Source organism: Adiantum capillus-veneris, chromosome 23, assembly GCF_014529385.1.
Source record: "Adiantum capillus-veneris isolate H3 chromosome 23, ASM1452938v2, whole genome shotgun sequence".
NCBI lineage: Eukaryota > Viridiplantae > Streptophyta > Polypodiopsida > Polypodiales > Pteridaceae > Adiantum > Adiantum capillus-veneris.
The window spans coordinates 5,193,592-5,215,607 of NC_140953.1; positions in this window are offsets into that span (position 1 = coordinate 5,193,592).

Genomic DNA, 22,016 nt, shown 5'->3' on the forward strand with positions numbered 1-22,016 from the left:
TGAAGGTACATAAAAAATTTTAAAATTAACTTTTAGTATCCTTTCAATAGTTCCATAATACCTGGCTTCATCACTGTCTGTGTCAAAGTTGCTCATGATGGCACAATCCATGGTGGTTGTACGTTCGTTAATGTGGCGCGTACGAAAGTGACGACCCTTTGACCACATAGTGTTAAAGGAAAGGTACTACAAAATAGAAAAATATATTAATTTATCAAATACATATTAAAGATAATTTCAAGAAATAGCGTTACAATATGGTTTAGATATATGAGTACTCTACCTTTGGTACGGAGCTTCGTGCATACTCCCATCTTTGCTGGTGATGTCTTCTCCATGCGCTTTTGTTTCGATCATTCTCTCATGAATCGACTTTGCACTAATGAGATCTGGGAAACATGTAAGGTGTCTAGGCATTGGGGGTGCTCTCCTTCCTCCATGTGCTTGTTTTCATGCTTTCCTCTCTTGCAAACGCCTTGCCTTTGCCACTGTCACAAGTCCACCCACTTGGTCATAATCTTTGCATTGAGAATGAAAAAGTTATCGATCACTCGGGATAGATCCATATCCATGTTAAGTAGTTTCCCCTTTCCACTTGGCAAGTTTGAAGTCATCCTTGCATCTTCTTCGTCTGACCACATGCGAGGCATTGAAGGATCAACTTGTGCTAAATACTCTGATATGTAAACAAATGCCTCTTGAATGATCCACCCTTCGGCCATACATGCCTCTGGTTGAGACCGTAGCCGCACAAAATCTTTGAGTCTTTAAAAACCTCTCTAATAAGAACATCTATCATGCGTGCACTACTCCACATATAGCGATCTCCTCCACCATGTGAACCAAGAGGTGAATTTGACTAAGAAGGACCAATTGAGGAAATGCATCTTCAAGAAGGACTATGAGTCTTTAAAAACCTCTCTAATAAGAACATCTATCATGCGTGCACTACTCCACATATAGCGATCTCCTCCACCATGTGAACCAAGAGGTGAATTTGACTAAGAAGGACCAATTGAGGAAATGCATCTTCAATGGCACACACAATTTCTGTTTGCAAGTGTTTAAGCAACAGGGATAGCTTCTATTTTGATTTCCTTGGAGCTCACAAATCTGCAAGAAAATACACAAGGATACACTAAATGCTAGTTGAAATTATTGTGTACACAAAAAAGGTGTAGTTGAGTGGAGTCTTGTGGTGTACCTTACTAGCTCTCTTAGTTTGAAAATATCGTCCCTGACTTTCTTGTCCCGACATATACACATACTCATCGGCAGAATGAACTACAATGTAAATCAGGGAAAGGGAAAGTGAGTGATAGTCATACACACAAACTATGGATAGAATAGGAAGTATGAAGATTACCTGAAGCATCTTGTGCCAATCATGGGACTTCAACCCATACAATTGACTGCTTTCACCCTTCTTCGCTTTTGTGAAAGCTCCATTTAGCGACCTCATGTATCCTGTTGGTGTGCGAATAGAGGCAATGGTACCCTTCACCTTGTCTAATTATTTTTTGGCTAGCATCCACAATGCTTTAGGAAGCACAATCTTTCCTTTTGGGGCACGCCGTGGAGTAGCAGACGCGGGGAGACGTTTTAAAAGCCTCAAATCCTCCCTCGCATCCAAAGAGTCCTTCTTGCCAATAATGTGGTCCCATAGTGTTTGGGCTACATTCTTGATTATGTGCATGGGATCCAAGAGGTGTTTTAATTTTAAGTCTTTCCAATATGGAAGCCTTAAAAATATGGAATACCTTGACATACCTGTTGGTGGAGGACACGGAGCCGGATTGGTGTTGTGGTGTTCTTGCCAAATGGTTGCCCAATCTGCCATCGTGAGCTTTAGAGGAGTCTTCCCATTTGTTGGAGCCTTGTGCTTGTTATGTCCTTGGGGTAAGAAATGATGGTTGTTTGGATAGATTACCTTGCGCAAGGAACCGGGGCTCTCTATCACGAACGATGACCCGCAAGTAGGACATGCATTGTGTCCCAATGTGGACAACCCTGCATACATATCATATGGTTAGAGAGATGAGTGAGCTAAAGTGAACTAATGGGAAAGAGGGAAAGAGAGATAGAGGATAGAGGGTTACTAGAAATCTCTCCAAGCCCAGGATAGTCGTGCATAGTTCACATAAGGATTCCCCTCACAATGGCCTCTCTGTCCCCCTTTGTAAGTGAGACATTGACAACAGGAATTCCTCTCCATAACTCCTCCAACTCCTCAATGAGGGGCTCGAGGTAAATGTCAATATTTGACACTTTGTACTTCCCTGACACAAGCAAGGAAAGAAGTATATTTCCCTTCTTGGTTGTCTCCCATGGTGGAATATTGTAGTTATCAATCACCACAGGCCAAGTGATCCATGAAGTGGACTTAGTGCCGAAGGGGTTGACACCATCACTTGCTAACCCAAGCCTCAAGTGTCGAGGCTCCAACCCAGAGGCTCCAACCCAAACTCTGGCCATTGAGTTTTGATGTGCCTCCATGCAGGTGAATTGGCAGGGACAAACATCATTCCATCATTTGAGCGATGGTTCGCGTGCCACGTGAGAAGCTCCATGGTAGACCTGATTTTAAACATGTGTTGGATGCGATGAATTAATGGAAAATGTCTCAATACATTTTGGGTTAGGTGTGCCCCGCTCACTCCTGTCTTGTATCGTGCCTCCTCGTACATGGGACATGAGGTAGCATGTGCATGATCATTGCGGTATAGCCTGCAATCATTGACGCACGCATGGATACGCTCATACTCCATTCCAAGTGTAGTGACATACGATCTAGCTCATCGACGATCTGGAGGCATGTGGTGATCTTTTGGCAACATTTTGCCTATCAAACTACAAGAAACATGTGTATTAGTATAATTCCTAGAAGATGACACCATAAAGAGAGAGGGAGAGAGTATATAAAAGCCACATTTTATACTTACAGAAGTAGTGCATCGACACTTGAAATACTCCAACCAAATTTTGCTTGCAAATTGAGGACTTCCAACGATGCACGGAGCATCGAGTACCATGCACCGTTGTAACGAGGTGCTCGGGCACTCGTCATCAATCTATCCTCCGTTTCGGCAGCCCATTTAGTGCAGGGCTGACAATTCTCCTCGCCCATTTAGTACACGTCGCGCTCATGAGCTAGTAACTCATCATATATGTCGAACATGTGCTCATCCTCTGCCTCAGTGCGACGAAGACGCCATAGGAGCTGTCGATGTAGAGTCAACGGGAGGATCACCAGGCGGTGCACCCAAATCGCCCATCCGCTCTTGCCTCTGCCGTTCGACCTTGCGCACCGGTGCACCACCACCGAGCACAGACCTATAGGGCACCTTCTCAAGCAACAGGTGAGTCGTGCTATCATCTCTTCGAGCGCTTTTTCGAGGATGCCAAAGCCCTTCGTTCTCCAAGTGCTCCAAAGCAATGCGCCTCAAGCGAGGGATTGCCCTTTTGCACTTGGAGCAAGGACAAGGTAGTTTTGCTTTAAGCCAACAATCGTGCTCAGGGTCTCCAGGGAAACCATGATCATCCTAGTCGATGTCCTGCACACGCGAAATGTGGTTTATTTGGTCATGTGTCCTAAAAAATAAATAATTAGAAAAGCACTTAATTTCATTAGAAAAATTACATATAGTTAAAAGTCAAAGGGAATAAATGACAATGAGTGTTAAAATTATTTTTAACTAAAAGAGAATTAAAAAAATGCAATTAATAAACATTTAAAGGTACCACAAATTAAAGTATACATAAAAAATTAAAAATCTTCATTAAAAAACTCAAAAGGCTAAAAAATGAAATAATGAATAGATAAGGATAGAAGGGGTGATTTGTACCCCACCCGTCCCCCCATAACCTCGAATTCGCATGTATCCATTTGAAATGACCGGCCGCGATATATAGGCGGTAATATTCGTGGTAATGGGCGTGGTAATAACCGCGGTAATAAGTGGCACCTAAAATAGGCAAGAAGGCAGAGTATGCCACATTCTTGCTACATACCCTGTGTTCTTGCTCTCCACCATCGCTCCCAAGATCCCCCCCCCCCTCCCTCACCCCTGCTCTCCCTTCTCTCTCTCTCCTTCTCCAAGATATCCCCCCCCCCCCTTCTTCCCCCTCTCTTCTTCGCCAAGCTTCCCAAGTTTCGTCGAAGAGGATTTCGTCCAAGTTTCGGCAAAGGGAGTATTCCGCCATCGTCTTTGGAAGCTCAACCACGCTACAAAGAAAGAGGTAAATACAAAAGCACATCTCTCCTCTTTCCCTTTTGTTTTCTACTACACACACACACACGCGCACATAAATCCAAAAAAAAAAAAGAAAATAGAGAATCCCTAACATATCTTGTTCATTAGGAAATTGTTGCTTTGCACGGCTTGTTTGAAATGGTTGCTTTGCTAAGCTTCTTTAAAAATGGTTGCTTTGCTATGCACGTTTGAAAATGATTGATTTGTTAGGCACGTTTTGAAATGATTGTTTGGATAGAATGTTACATAGAAATAGAGAGAGAGAGAGATAACTGTGTGAGAGAGATAGATAGATAGATAGATAGTTCTATTATCGTCCTGGGAGGTGAAATATGACCTATGGGACCAAATGAACATGTCACGTGGTGTGAGTGGAGTTCATAAGTGACTCTCGATGCTCAAAAATGGCTGAAATGAGCGTCGCAATAGAGAGTCCACATCGTGGTTGGGAGAGGAAGGTATGTAGGGAGAGCTCATGGCTGAATATATGGGGAAAAGAGGACCTAATGTGGTCAAAAGCTGAGCACTCAAGTAGTGTGTGGTACTCACTCTCTCGCACTTGACGAGGGCATAAGGTGCAAAGTCGATGACACTCCTCGCCAGTGCCCCAACGTCCTGTCTCGCAGCGTAGAGAATGGGAGCTAAGACGAATGGAGGCAATGGTGCGGATCGCACTCAACGGGATGGGCTCAAGGATGTAGGAATGGGTTCGGTTACCTCGTTCCGAGAAGAAGAGAGATTTGTAGTTTGGGGCAACGTGTGTGGTGTAATGGCTGAAGCGAGAATCTCCGGATTTCTCCCAAGCCATGATACATTGGCGTTGTAAGAAGGCCTCATTAACTTGGGAGTCGATCGACGCATCTTTGACCAAGTGACATGCATCCCATCTTCCAAACCATTTCTTGATATCAAACATCCACCCCGAACTTAGTATTTTGCTCTTGCATGTCTTTTGAACCTTTTGACTTGCTTCATATGCGATTCTAGAAAGTCGATGCAAAGGGCTACGTTGTGTCTTACGCATGTACTCCACAACCCTTTCCATGCCCAAGACCTCAATGGGAAGCGATCCGGACTCAAGAAGTAAGAGCATGTAGGGTGTTTGTGTCTTGACTTGGAGAAAGTTGGTGAGAAAACGCTTTTGGACATTCTCAAACTCTTTCCAAGTAGACTTCCCGATGCTTCCACCCCACACCTCCACTCCATAAAGAAGCACCGGTGTCACCAATGTGTCAAAGAGGTACTTTTTGAGAGCCCAACACTTGATCTCTCCTGCATTGCACATGTTCTCAAATGCATAATAAGCCCTCTTTCCGGCTTCCAAGCGACGCATTGCACAATCCTTCCATTTATGATTGGATGGAACCTCAAGGCCAAGGTACTTGAAGTGATCTACCACTTCAAGTTTCTCATTGTTGTATACAATGCATGGATTTTCGTCATTGAGGGTCTTTACAAGCATAACCTTGGTTTTGGATCCATTCACGATCAGCCCGCTATGTAGGCAAAAGCGTTCCAAGACACTCATAAGCTTTTGTGCATCTTCTAAGGTATGTGCCAAGAGCACTACATCATCGGCATAAAGCAAAAGCATGATCACCGCATTTCCAATCTTAACCTCTTCTATGCCTTCTTGCTGCATAAAATCAAGAACCATGTATTCCAATTCATCAATGAGTAGCCCAAAGAGGGTTGGGGAAAGTGGGCATCCTTGTTTGACACCAATAGTGCTTGCAAAAAATTCTGAAATTCCATCTCCCATACGTAATCGACATATCACTTTTTGGTAGATGCGAAAGACTGCATGCATAAATTCTCTCGGCACTTGAAGGCTTTGCATACGTCTCCAAAGATTTCCTTGCGGTACCATGTCAAAAGCTTTCTTGAAATCCACAAAGCAACAATACAACTTTTTTCCTTTCAATCGAGACGCTTCCATAAGAACTCGAAGAGTGACAAGGTGATCAATAGTGCTATGATGCTTTCGAAAACCTGCTTGGCCAAGCGCACGTTTGCCATTCTTTTCAGCCCATTCACTTATCTTCATCTCCATGATACATCCAAATAACTTTGCCATCAAAGAACCAACCATTATAGTGCGATAGTTGTTCACATTGTTTACATCTCCTCCTTTGTGCAAAGGTTTGATCCAATTTGCACTCCAATCATGAGGCATGCCATACTGAAGTGCAAGGTTAAACATATCGCATATCCAATATCGTGTTTTCTTGCTTGTCCATTTAATCATTTCAGCCTTGACACCTTGAAGGTCACCTGCCTTGCGAGTAGCAAGTTTCTCAAGCGCGCGGCATACATCTTCAATGGTAAAGAAGGGAGACATAAATGGAAGGGAGCTACAACCCTCCATCTTATCAACATTGGGTTGCTCATAGAGGTTCTTACAATGCATATACATATCCTCAAGAGTCAAGTCACCAAAGCTCTCAACGCGCTTGCCTTTTAGATTTTGCCAAAACTTGCCACATGCATGTGCTTTCTCTTGTGCTAAAAGAAGTTGTTTTTCGACTTCCCACCTTCTCCTCTTCTTTTGAACAAGTGCTTTGTATGTGTGTGAACATTCCAAGTAAACTTCCTTGTCTTTGATTGCATCCAATCTTAGCAAGTGTTTTCGGGCTTGACTACATTCCATGTCAAACCATTTCTTCTTGGTGCTACCCTTCTTAGACCTTTTGCAAGACATGTGTTTCGCCGAAAAGCATTCCTTCGCACAAGAGAAAATTACTTCTTTGAAAACTTTCCACTTGCATTCTAATGTTGGGCTCCCTTGATGCTCTATCATGCTTAACATTTGGTCCACCATATCAGCATATATAAGTGCTCGTTTGAAGTCTAGACGTAGGTACAAATGATTCACATCATGATTGGAGGCTACATGCTCGGGCCGTTTACCACACTTGAGGTCAATACATAACATCCTATGATCCGATTCCGGATTCCATTCACCAAGTGTAAAGCTTTGTATGCATTCTAGAGTGGCTTCTGAGAACAACATATAGTCAATCACGCTAGCACCATTGTGCTGTCTACATGTAAAGTCATTGGTGCCTTGCCATAGAGATACACCATTTGCAATGAGCATTCCGGTACTATTGCACATATGTAGAAGTGACTTTCCATAGTGATCCACTTCTTTTGCATCCTTAGGACTTCGATTATACATGTATGAGTCATCCACTCTTCTTGAGACATGCGGCATGTGACTTGTTGTGTGTCGTGTCGTAACATATTTGTGCGAGCATTCATGTCTCCAAAAACAATGACTTCACCTTGATCCTTGTAATGAGCAATGTCTTCCTCTAGTTCAACAAAGGGCTGATCTCTATCCATATTCAAGCGAGCATAAAAGTTGGAGTCATAGTGAGGAATGTAGCAGCCGGCCACAAACATGACTTGACCATTTGGTGGGCTGATTTTCAGCCATAAGTAGCGTTTATACTTATCTTCTTTGACAATGGAAACATCTTTCAAACCCTTTTTGGTCATACATGCTACGCCTCCTTGGCCTCTTCGTTGCTTTGCATTTTTGGCACACATCAAAGAATGCACATCGTATTTGTCAAATCCAAGAATTCGTTGCGCATCATGCTCCCATGTTTCGACAAGAAGTATCACATCGGAGTCATTGGTAAGCTCATCAATGCCAATTCCTGCATTCCATGGATAGAGAGAGAGAGAGAGAGAGAGAGAGAGAGAGAGAGAGAGAGAGAGAGAGAGAGATAAATTTAAAGAGAAGGAGATAAATGGAGAAGGTTAAATAGAGAGAGAGGAGTAGGGAAATAGATAGAGAGGGAGAGGGAGAGAAAGAGAAAGAGAGAGAGAGAGAGATAAAGAGAGTGAGAGAGAAACAGGGATAGAGGTAGACAAAAAGAGTGAGATAATTAATAAGAGGGAGATAAAGAGAGAATGAGAGAAAGATGGAGAGAATTAATGAGAGGGAGATAAATAGAGAGAGAGAGACAATGAGAGAAAGAGGGGAAGAGAGGGATAGGGATAGAGATAGAGAGAGAAAGAAAGAGGGATAGGGATAAAAATAGAGAGAGAGAGAGAGAGAGAAAGAGAGGGATAGGAATAGGGAGAGAGAGAGAGAGAGAGAGAGAGAGAGAGAGAGAGAGAGAGAGAGAGAGAGAGAGAGAGAGATGGGAAAGAGAGTGTGTGAGAGAGAGATAGGGATAGATAGAAAGAGGGAAAGAGGAAGAGGGAGAGAGAGAGAGAGAGAGAGAGAGAGGGAGAGATTGAAAGAGAGAGAGAAATAGGGAGGGAGAGATAGGAAAGAGGGAAAGAGGGAGAGATGGAGAGAGAGAAAGAGGGAGAGATAGAGAGAGAAATAGAGAGAAAGAGGGAGGGAGATATAGAGAGAAAGAGGGAGAGAGATAGATAGGTAAGAGAGAGGGAAAGAGAGGAATAGAGAGAGATAGGGAAAGAAGGGGAGATGGGAGAGAGAGAAAGAGTGGAAATAGGGAGAGAGAGAGAAAGAGAGAGGGAGTGCTTTCTTTACATGGAGGCGCATGTATGACTCTGGGAGAAAGAGAGAGAGATAGAGAGGGAGAGAGAGAGAGGGAAAGAGAGGAATAGAGAGAGATAGGGAAAGAGAGAGAGAAAGATGTTAAGGAGATGAAAATTGGGCTCCAAAGAGTTACATGAGCAACCAACACCAAGATTACCTTCAAGGCAAGGACGCTTTGTTGAACGAAGTGCTTGCTTTACATGGAGGCGTAGGCATGACTCTGCGATGGAGAGAGAGAGAGAGAGAGAGAGAGAGAGAGAGAGAGAGAGAGAGACTCACTGAGAGAAATGGAATTACTTATTGCATTACATTAGAATTGTAATGTTACGATCAATTGATCACTTGGACGTTGAATCTAGATGCAGCCAATACAAAACGATGGCTACATTTACAACCATAACATATATATTTGTTTATGCATGTATGTAGGCACTAAGTACGGGAGCATAGCACCCGAAGGTTATACGCTTTCTATTGGATATAGTCATTTTTTAATCATGGCGTTGCGGTCATTGATCCACTCATGCATGGATTACCGCAATGTATCTTTGATTTTACCACGGTTGAGACTGCAGTCTGCGATGATCTCTAAAGAGGTGCAGTTGACTTTTGACACTACTAGCCTCTACTTAAGTCTACTAGTATGTATATGTATCTACCTGTTTGTGGCTAACATATATATCCTCTTGGATGGAGCTTCCGCTTCGTAGTTCAACTATACAACCGAGAAGGGGAGAGCGAGAGGGAGAGAGAGACACATACAAGAGAGGAATGGAATTACTTATTATATTATATTAGAATTGTAATGTTACGACCAATTGATCACTTAGACGTTGAATCTAGGTGCAGCCAACACAAAACGATGGTTACATTTACAACCATAACACATATATGTGTGTACATATATATTTGTTTATGCATATATGTAGGCACTAAGTACGGGAATATAGCACCCAAAAGTTAGATGCTTCTTTTTGGATATAGTCCTTTTGTAATCGTGGCGTTGCGTTCATTGATCCACTCATGCATGGATTACCGCAATGTACCTTTTGTTTTACCATGGTTGAGACTGCTATGATATCTAAAGAGGTGCAGTTGGAATTTGGCACTACTAGTCTCTACTTAGGTCTACTAGTATGTATATGTATCTACATGTTTGTGTGCTAATATACTTGTATATGTATTTATAGATGAGCGACTAGGGTGGAAAGCTTAATCTTATATTGGTCTTTGTAATGTAGATGTCAGACGAGAGACCAACTGGTGAGGAGCAGTCAATTGGCTCTTCTTTTGATTGGTTCACATCCCAGGTGGGCTCCTACCCGAGGTGGACATCGCCTCCAGTGAACCCGAGTCTTGAGTCGGTGAGAACAAGCAAAGAAATAAAGAATGTTTCTATGTAGTTAACCCTAAACCATGAGTGTCATAGTTTTTTTTAAAAATTTGCAGGCATGGCCATCCTACACCTGCCGTTCTCAAGTTTCTCCACCGGTTGTAGATCCTGACTTACAACGGGCTATCTCTTTACGAGAGCAGTACCTACGTTCGACGGAGAATTTGTTTGGCCGCTACACTCTGTAGCAGCTTGCGACCTACGGCATTTCTCTGCCGACTACACCATGGGGGAGTCAAGGAGGGACTCCTTACCTACAGAGCCTCGCACTGATGGCACCTCCCTCTACTCTCCCTTTCTATTGTCCTATTCCTATTCCATTGCAGTGTCCTACTCCCCTTGCATCATAGGGTCCCACTCCCATGGCACTGCAGGGTCCTATGCCACTCCATTGCACTCCTGCTTCACCAGAACATCATCGAAGGACTTCCTCTGGCAGCAGGCGTCATCGCTCGTCTCACTCAGGGCAGCGAGCGCCATGAGAGACGAAGCGGCGGCGGATCTTGTGGTTTCGTATGTTTTGATAGTGGCGAGAAACGAAGTCTCCACTTTTAGAGCGTGCCACTCCTGACGCAGAGGATGAGGATACTGACGGACCCGTGTGAGACACGCATGGACGCTACTGCAGGGCTAAATATGGCGGGGAGGTGGATTTCGGCACAGCACAGAACATGGCATTTCGACCTCATCTACAAATTCTTATACATTCAGCATATAAGAATTGTTTTGTAAAGTTTAGAGACCAGCTACCCAATCATGCACGGTACATAGAGGACGCTATGTTAGCTAGATTTCCAAACATTCCCGATCAACGTTTTTCACAAAAATGGTTGGAGGGCTACATAAAGACATTTCTAAAAAACAAGCAATTCAGTGTGTGGTGCGCAGCGGCCAACCAGGTCAAAGATCCAGACAAGAGTTTCCGCAGTGGCAACATGATAGACGCGGAGTGGGAGTGAGCAATTCAAGAGAAGAGCGATCAAGCTGTGATGGGCTCATCATACAGACAACAACGTGAGGCTCGTGCAAGACAAACTCCCACGCACTATGGTTCAGGAGGCAAGGGAGCTTGGAAGGATAAATATGTAAGATTAATTGAATTATAACATCGATCGGTGATTATAAAGATTGTAGTTGATAATTTGGTATTGCTATTGCTAACTTAGGAAAATATCACTCTCTCTCGATCAACTAGAGAGATGGTCAAGTATCGGGAGCGATATACAGAATTTGATACTTGGTGATGGTTGTTCGAAAACAACCACATCTCTCACGAGCAATTCGACATGGCGATTGGACCACTACAAGCGGTAAGTTTAAACAAGTAATTTTATATCAATTATTTTGAGCCTTTGATAATTGTTAAATTTGGTTTGGGTTTATGTAGAGTCAAAGCGATCCAACATATGTGCCTCTGGACGACGATGAGATAGAGGAGGATTAGATAGAAAAATGTTTTGTCCGAACTTTCGTAAAGTCCTAATGTAGCAGAATGTATATACAACTATATACTTTTTATTGTAAATTTTTAAAATAGTTGATCTTCTACATTTTAAATTGTCAAGGTAAAGTAAATTCAAATTTAGTTCTTTGGTATTTTTTATACTCTTCCAAAAAACAATTGATGTTTCATTATTTTATGCAGGTCAAAACTAAAGGTGCTCATTTGGACCACCCAAAATTGGGTGGCCCAAATGAGTACCTTTATTTTTGAATTAGCGTGTAATGACAATATGTGCGGTAATAAACGCGGCAACTGACGCAGTAATAGCTACGTGTATATTACTGCGACTATTACCGCGCTTATTGCTGAGAAACCACTACCACGTACATAGCCGCGGTTATTCTCGTCCCTGTAAATTTTTGTCTCTCCTTTTTCCTTTGTTTTTTGGCGGCAATGTTAGTGGTTATAAAAAACTCCTCTTATAGTGACACCTCAAGATCATTTGACAGACACCTGTGGTTAAATTTCGAGCGCTAGTTTCCTACGTGGCACTAGCAATCGTCGTTGATTTAAAATTTGTTGAGCTTTTTAATGGCAATGGCTGCTGCCACATCATAGGCAGCAGCACTCAAAATTTATCATCGTCCTTGGTAGACTCAAGTTTGTCCACAAGCTTCCATCCTCAATACATATATCACAACCATATAGATAGCACTCACTAACTCAATATACCCAACATACCACAAGACTTTTGTAGCCCTTTGCACACACCTTGCTTGCACAAAAACCATTCACATACACAACATGCACATAGGCATGAGAGAAAGAGAAACTTGTCATAAACATGGGGGTAGAGCAAGCAACTATTGTGGCAACAAAGACGTGCAAAGAAGGATTTTAATAAGTAATACGCCTCCCGACCTCACACCATGCTGTATTCTGCAAGCCCTGGTGGCCATACCACCTGCTGATCCTGGGTGGCAGATCCAACCAATTACTTGGAGCCTACCTGACGCTCTGTACAACCTATGTAGAGCCCAATAGCCCTACGCACCAAAATCTCTTGACTCCCTTTGTTGCTTCCCAAACTCCACCACAGGGCCTTCACCCTTGCCGTAAGAAGCCCCTCCCCTTCGAAAACCTCTTGTCGGGGTCCAACTCCCACTGTATACCAACCGGCCACTGTGCTGGCTACAGGATGCTCCTACCCATGTAAACTAACTTTCCCTTCTACTTTGCCATCCACCTGCCCTCTTACTCCTTTGAGTGGCGTTGCTAGCCCCATTCAAACTGATGCCCACCTCTGCCCTTCTTTCTCCCACGTGCTCGGCCCACTGTAGTAGCGACGTCACTTCTCTACATGCAATGGCATTCGTCGCTAAAAAAAAATGTATTCTTTAGTTCCAGCTTTACCTTTTTTCTTTAAAAAATTGAGCTTGGCTTCTTATCACATCTTCAATAACTTGGTGAACTCCATGCATCCAACAAAACACTATATTGACCCTTCTCTACTCCACCGCATGGTAGAACGCTTCATGAAAAATATCTATAGTGTGCGGATAATCCCATGGCTATGCAAACGGGTCACATCCAATCCAGCACACCACTTCAGGAAGAGCACGACCACTACGAGTGCGGCAACCTTCAAACCACAAACGTCTATCGTAACATCAGATTGGAGCGCTGGTAGCCAATGGTCTTTATGCAACTAGAGAGCTTTGACGTCACCAAAATAGAGCAATCACTTTGCATACTTATCATGGCACCATCTGAAGATGGAATCCACCACCTTGGCACCTTCAAGCACCCCGATCAGCAAAGCTTTTGAGCTACATTTGACCTATTAAATGCCTAATTTTTCACACATCCCAAGACTGCCTCTTTCATCTTGCATCTAGCACTGGCTCAAGCATACCGCCATCATCTTGCTGACTTCCACACACTTGGTGTTGGCTTCTCCTTGGGTCAACAGTGTTCAATTGCACCAACGCCCTTAAAGTGTCCTAGAAGGTCACCCACAAGTCCTTAAGTGGATTGGGCTAAGTTTCTTCCATATGATGTCATGTATGATGCTAGATGAAATGCCTACATTGGCCCTATATAATGAGCCTCTTTGTACACACTTTAGTTCAATCTAGCAACAATCAAGTTTGTGTCTACAATCCACTTTATTTTCATTGTTTACTTAAGTGTTATTTATCATGTCATCACTATGAATGGTTCTCTAATCTACCTTTCCTAAACTCTGCAATTGGTATTAGAGCCATATATGCATCATTAGTATCTCTTAGTTGCGCTTGGTTTACATCCAAAGATAGACCTCTCCTTGAAAGCATTATATTGATTCATAGCTCTTCCAGATAGATTATCTTGATGGTAAGTAGATTATGTCATTAGCCTTGGATACGTCTATATGGCCACTTTCTTTGCTAATGGTATACTTAATTGGGATTTAAATTCAGGTTTTTTCCCTTCTTTTTAGGTGTGCTTCTCCTAGATTTTCAATTGCCCTCACACTCTTCACTTTTATCAAGAATTGCACTATTGAAGAGTCCTTTGGACCTGCTTCAATTAGAGTCCTTAAGCTGTGGAAAAGCTGAGGTGATTAGCACATCTTAATTGGGGTTGAAATTTTGTGTGTGTGTGTGTGTGTTTGTGTGTAGAGATGGTTGATTAATTGAGCTTTTGTGAGGAGTTGAGACATTGGCATTGGCATACAAATCTGAGTACAAAGACCACTCTAAGGCACAATGAAAGACAATGAAATTAGAAAACTCAACGGTGAAGGTTTCACACCTAGTAGACCAAGATAAAAGGGTATTTGATGAAAAAGGTGTTGTAGAGAATAGTGAAGCCGACAACTAGTGACCCCTCATCTAGTGATGGAGCACAATTGCAAACATGGGCTACAAGCGCACAGAACCAGGCCAAAGATGAGTAGGCATTAGGAATTATAATCACTACACTATACGACAATTATGTACATTTCATTGACAATCGTGAAACCTTATCAGGTGCATAGGTCCTAGAGAAACATTTTGCAGCTAGAAAAAGGAAAAGTGACGTGAGCTTAAAGAAAGACCTCCAAAATAAAAAATGGAGCCTCACAAAGATATTGCAAGCTCACTCAACTTCCTTAAAAGCATGACTACACAGCTCGTGTATGTGAATTGAGCAATACGAGAGGAGGACAAGATTGCAATTCTATTAGGAGCCTTGCTATCTAGCTTTGACTAGATAGTAACCCATCATCGAAGAGAAGGATCCAGCACTCGATTGCAAATCACATCATGATAGCTTCCTCTAGAGCACTATATACCCACTTACAGGCAATTCCATAACAAACAATACACGAAACTCTATCAAGTCCCCTACATGCACCCACTTTCCTTCGACCTTTCAGATTGGCACACACCGTTATGAGCATATGAAACACTCACACACTCGTACGCAAAGTTCATGCATACGACATATACATATAGGCATGAAAGAGAGAAGGAGGAGATAAAATTTTCTCAGGCAGTGGGAATATAGAGGATCACGACACTTTGACTAGTTTTGAGAGTATACAATGATGGAAATTTTCAAAAAAGTCCTTGGTGTAACCTCCTGTGAGTCCACAGTTGATCTTGGCAAACTCTCTTTGTTCTGCTTACCACCAACCCTCTAGTGGCCTCTCTCTTTCACTCGCTAAGGCCACCCTACTTCAGCACAGAGTGGCTCACATCCTATAGTAAGTGGTGCTACTCTCTCTTGCTTCATGTAATCCCTGTACAACAAGTCCAGGCTCCCTCTTTTGCTTGTAGTGCTGCTGACACTCCTGCACTTGGTATCTCTCAGCTTATTTTGTCGCTATCAAGAATCTCCAGCTCACCTTCTGCAGACCTTCAACACCCCTTTCTATTGCATTTGGTTGGCCTTGATCTCATGTCTCCCGTCCTTCATAGGGTTTTCTCCTCTTGATTGGCTCTCTTGCTGTTGGTCCTTCTTTCTTACCTCGTAAGCGCCATGCACCTCTCACCCTACGGAGACCTCCAACACCTTGTTGCCGCTGTGTCTAGATATTGGACTCTAACTGACGTGGTACACCTTAGAGTGAGCCAAATGTCATGCTTAGTAACCAGTCAAGCCGGTTGCCAGTCATTTTCGGTGCCTTAGAATTTTTCAAGGCAGGGCGGATGTTTAAACCAAAAGGGTACCTGTTTTTCAAGGCAGGGCGGATGTTTAAACCAAAAAGGTATGTTTAAACCAAAAAGGTGTTTGAGGAAGAGAGGGCTTGAATACACGTCCACACAATTAAACTCTAGAGCCTAACCACCACACTATCAGCACTGGACTCAAACCCCACTTGCAATCAACTATAGATTAAACTACAGAAAAGGTTCGCCCACGTGGGGGGTGGGGGCTCTTTACGTGTACGGGCACCCACAGTCACCGGTTGTGCCACGTATGAAGAAAGTCCGATTATTAGGACCAGCGGCCCCCAGAGGCCCCCCTCTCTGCACTCTACTCAAAAGCCACACTTGCAGCTTCGTGTTTTCCCCTTCTTAACAAGCCTTGGCCTCCAAGAGCGGCCGCCAATCGACTGACACCCCTTATTCCCTTGTCATGCATTCATACAGATGGCGCGCTTTCTTGCCACATCTCCATGCAATCGATGTCCCTTCCTATAGCAATAGCCTCCTCTTTTTTTGGTTGACCTTAGCTTTATAGTAAAAAAAAAGCTCTACTTAGCTTTGTTTCACACATGCTTGAGTGCATGTGATCACCGACACTTGAAAAAACCCCACCAGCTTGCAGGCATCCCATGCCAATCCCTTTGAGTAAAAAAAATTCTCGTAGCCCTATTTCTCCATACAATAATTGCTTCCCCTCTTTTGAACTGAGCAGAAGGCCACGAAGGATATTACATAGTTGACCATCCACCTCCATAAGCGATGATATCCATCAAACTCAAACCCTCATAAGCTCTCTGGTTATCAAGGCTTGAAAACTAACCTGCTATATTCCGCATCTTGCATACACATCCTGGCGGTTTCTGTTGTACTTTGCATCAAGTATCTGCACAAGCACTATACTGTCTGCTTTGAAATCTCCATGTACCGGCTTCTGAGCTCTCCCTGGGCCGACCAAATCTGGCTGCACCACCGTGAACAATTTGAGAATGGGGTTTGACGCTCAGTGCATGGTAATATATGATGATGTCATAAGAAAAGGAAGGGACCATACAAAAATGGAAAGGGCATTGATACGCTCTTTTGTTGATGAAAACTTAGAGAGAACGCCACATAAGAGTAGAACTATGGAGGATGGTACTAGGGAAACCTTGCTTGCAATACCAAACACGTTGGTACAGCCAAACTGTGTTGATCTATGGAAGTGCAAGAAGTCCAAGCATGGCGGTTTGCAGGCAAATGGCAAAGACCTTGAGGAGATATTTGATGGAGCCAGGAACCAGGTACATCGAGTTGGAGCACTCGCTAGTCAAAACTGCAAGTGTTGTTTTGCTATCACAGGTGGCAGCAGCATATGCTTATATCACAAGGTTGGGAATGAGGCAAGGGGTGCTGGATGCAGGTGCCATGAAGTTTATGCTATGGGATTTGGAGCGAGATGTCTGCAGTCCAGACTCTACTTGCCAGCGTATATATGCTACAACATGTCCATTGAGGGCTATTACAAGTGAGTACAGCTCAAGTTTCATGACGGTCACAGTGCTCTCAGCGGGGTTCTTTTACCCAAGGGCCACCGATATCCGGGATTCTTTTCATTGGTTGACCAATGGCGATGGATCTTGCAGAGAAGCATACTTTAAAGTGCATGAAACCAAACGTGCAAAGCATCCTACTTTGTGACCAATGATTATCAAGGGTCAATGTTGGGTTTGTGGCCATGAGCCCTCAACATGAGAGGCGGTTCTTGTTTAGGAGGTGTCAAATCGGGGAGCAGCCTTGGTGTGGTCGCTTCATATTTGCTCGCGCTTCTTAAGAGCTGAGGCGGACGGTGCGAAGGCGAGAAGGGGAGCTGAGTTGGAGTTTTCTTGATACGCAATCAAAGGCTTGCCGACCGTGTGAAAGGGGGCTAAACCCAAAGACTTTTTAAAGCTTTAGCTGGAAGAGGCAATCAAGGTGGTGGGACTGCTCGTCGATGCAGAGAGGTAACCGCCATGTGTTTGGTGTGGTGGCCATGCAAAAGCAAGGAGAAGGCACGGCCAGTTGCATAAGGCAAGCCCGCCAGGTGAATACAAAAGGGGCACGACATTTGCATGAAGGGGGGTTGGGTCAGTTCTTGCAGAAGGGAAGGCGACTAATAGCGAGGTCGCTATTGGCCAAAGGAGCGCCGCCTCCTTGCAGAGCAAGGTCAAGAGTGGGGTTGGGAGTCGCTATAAGGCAGCCAATTGGGTACCATCCCAGTGTATGAAGCAGGTGGTGGTGAGGAGCTGCAGGAAGAGAGAAGGCCACGAGGTGGCGCATGTTGAATAGGGAACGGGTTGGCTGCCAGTGAGGGCGTGAGAAGGAGGTGCTGCAGGGCAGCGTGGTCAAGAGGAAGCAGTGGCGGGCCATGAACGTGGCTGCAAATTGTAGAGCAGCGCTGTAGTGTGAAGGTGGCAAGCGAGAGCCAGGACAAGGGGAGTGCCTGAGAAGGGTCGCCAGGGACTGCAGGAAGGCCAGTTTTTTTGGCAAGGTAGGAGGTGAGTTGAAGGAGGTCAGGTGTGGAAGGGGGCTATTGGGAAGACATGGCGCAATTTTTCCTTGCTGCACGCAAGGCTGCATGTTGAAACCAAGTCCATTTGAGGGTTACATGAGAAAGGACTCATCGGATGCTGCATCAAGGAGGGAGTGTTTTCTCGGAAAGATCCATTATTGTACTTGATTTGCTAATCAAATCAACTTGACACGTCCATATGCTCATTGCTTGTGATGAGAGATCATTCCGGATTATATTGTTTTGTCTTTCGCTCCCTTACTTAATGTTATCGTGTCTATGTATGCTTAGGAAGGGTGATGGTTGTATATGTGCTTTCTATACGGATGTCGATGCGTACAAGTATGCAAACTTGAAGGTAAACGGGTGTATGTCAAGGATTGGATAGGAATTTGAGTGTCAATTGTTATTGGACTACCTATATGTCACATGGTTCTCTACAGTGTTATAGATGGAGGCTATCTGAACCTACTTTGCAATCGGATCTATCTAGTCAGGGTTGGTCGGGATTGGGCTTGGACAATAATTGTTTGCAGATTGGGAGTGTAGGTGTGTGTTTTCTAGGGGATAGGGGTGCTGTGAGATCACTGGGCTATAGAGAGGCATTCACCGAGTGTGCTGGTGGTTCTCCCATTTCACCCTTTCCAACGTACAAGCAAATACACATTTTACATGATGTCAATAAAATGCTCGAGGGTATGAGTCTCAAGACAATGCCTAGCTAGCACTACATTCAGGAGGGTTTGGAATATAGATTTTGCTAATGTGACCTTGTCAAAAACAAGTGAGTTCTCGAAATGTGTTGTGTGTAGTCGGATAAAGTCACAACTAGAGTCAACAAAGGATGATGAGTTGATTGCACGTTTGAAGGATGAACGTAGAATTCACATGATGCAACAAAAAAGTTATAGGAATGTGTTCTACACATGGCATAAGTTCTTGCAATTGCAAAAGAATAAGTATTTATGCATTATACATGATAGGAGGGACCAAAAAATGATAGCAATACCTAGATTGCATGAGAACTCAAAAGACTATGCGAATGCATATAGGTATCATTAACAAGTATGATAACACATGGACATGGTCATGGGATGTATGGTCATTTATCTCTTAATGGTTTATGGCCTTCATATCCCAATGCTACAATTGGCTCCCTCGCATTATGCTTATAGAATTTGGAAAGAACAGGGAGATTCACTAGTAGTAATAGGGGGACGCCACCTGCGTGCAACAAAATTGCCTTTTTAGCCCCTACATACAGGACCCTCCTATGTAAAATCTATCCATTTGGCCTTAGAAAACCCCCCTATTGTACACTCACGTGATACCATACGGTAACCCTTAGTGAATCCCCGTGAGATAACCATGGGATGTATGGTCATTTCTTGCTCAATGGTCTATGGCCTTAAGTACCCAACGCTTCAATTAGTTCCCTTGCGTTCTGTTTATAGAATTTGGAAAGAAGAGATAACGATGGACTAGAAGATTTATGCCATGATGGTATGCCACACAACAATGTAACATTATTCAATTCATTCAACTCAAGGACGGCTCTAGACCACCAAAATAGGATGAGGCAAGAGCGTGAGAGGGGTGCATCAACAATAACACCAACGTTGGCCATGGAAGGATGTAATGAAGGGAATGCTAACTTGCAATCATCCTCCTCTCAATGTGTTGTGGATACCATGTCCACTCCCATGTTTCAAAAATTGCATGAGAATCTTTTGCTACAGCTAGATAATTGTGCAGGAGAGAATAAGAATCGATATTTATTTGCATACTTATCCTTGCTAGTAGAAAAAGGTGTTTCAAAAACCGTGCATTTGGGATTCTTAATGATGGGTCATACACATGAAGACATAGATGCAATGTTTATAATACAAGAGGTACTTCACATTAGCGACGCTTGCAGTGCGATGCTCAAAAGTGAAAATCCACGGCGTCGCTATGAGCGTCGCTATTTATTTGTTACTTAGCGAGCTTATAGCGGCACCCATAGCGACGCTCATAGCAACGCCGATAGGGGTAAAAAATAAACCAAGAGCGCCCGAAAAGTTAGATCTCAGATCTGAATTTTCAACGCTCAAGAAAAGAGGTAACTCGCACTCTCCCTCTCTCTCTCTTCCCCCCCCCCCCCCCCACACACACACACACAAGGAGAGGAAGGAGAGCCAGGTATGCTCCTTTTGTCTCCTCTCTCTCATGTTCCCTTCCCCTCTCTCTCTCTCTCTCTCTCTCTCTCTCTCTCTCTCTCTCTTTCAAAGACACACAGACACACGAGGAGAGGAAGGAGAGCTAGGCATGCTCCTTTCGTCTCCTCTCTCTCATGTTCCCTTCCCCTCTCTCTCTCTCTCTCTCTCACACACACACACACACACACATTGTGTCTTTGAAAGAGAGAGAGAGAGAGAGAGAGAGAGAGAGAGAGAGAGAGAGAGAATGCATAAACAAAAAACACATACACACACACATGCATAAACAAAGAACGCATACACATACACATTGAGAGAGAGAGAGAGAGAGAGATAAAGTAAAGAGAGAGAATGAAAGAGAGAAAGATATAAAACAAAGAGAGAGAGAGAGAGAGAGAGAGAGAGAGAGAGGGGGGGGGGGGGGGGGGGGGGGGGGAGAAAACAAAGAGAAAGAGAAAGAGGGAGAAAGAGATAGAGAATAAAAAACCAAAGAGAGAGAGAGAGGGAGAAGATGAAAGAGAGAGGTAAAAGGAAAAAACAAAGAGAGAGAGATTACGTTAAAAATTAAATTAGATTGCGTTAGATTACATTTAGATTTATGTTTATGTTGAGTTTAAGATTATGTTAGATTTAGATTTACGTTAGATTAAAATCAGGAAAATATTAAAGAGTAGCTAGCTATGTTAGATTTAAGTTAGATTACATTTAGGTTTAGGATTTAAGATTAGATTATATTTAGGTTTATGTTGAGTTTAATATTAGATTAGATTTAAAGTTAAGATTAAAACAATATTTAAGATTAACTATATTAAATTTAGATTTAAGTTATATTACATTTATGTTTATGTTAGATTTAAGATTAGATTAGATTATGTTTATTTTGAGTTTAAGATTAAATTAGATTAGATCTAGATTTATATTCGATTTAAGACTAGATTAGATTTATGTTAGATTTTAGTACATGTCAATGAAGACGCTTTTTGTCCAAAGAGCAAACACGAGTTACACAACAATATGTATATTCCCATCAGAATTTGACACATTTTAACTCACACACTAACCATATTTAATTAGCCGGGAATCACCACATGTTCAATTAGGTTAGATTTAAGATTGGATTTTGGATTGAGTTTTTATATTAGAGTCTACCTTCGGATTATGGTAAAAGAATTAGAGTTAGACGAACGGTGATCCCTCACTTCCTCTCTATGGATGCTACCTTAAGTTGGAAATCTTTCAACGGCATGATAGTACTCAGATTGGAGGCCAGCATGTAATGTGCTGGCCTCCATGTAATGTGCTAAGTAATCCCTCAAACAAAGATCCACTGTGAAGAGATGTTAAGATACTGTGAAATGCTACAGCTAGAGAAGAGGCAAAGGGGTTTTGTCCAATGTATGCACTATCATGTAGACGTGGGTGTGTAGATTTCTCGTGCCCACAAATATAGGCTTTGACCAATAAAGACGAGATTATAACCCGATGGTTCTGATCTCCG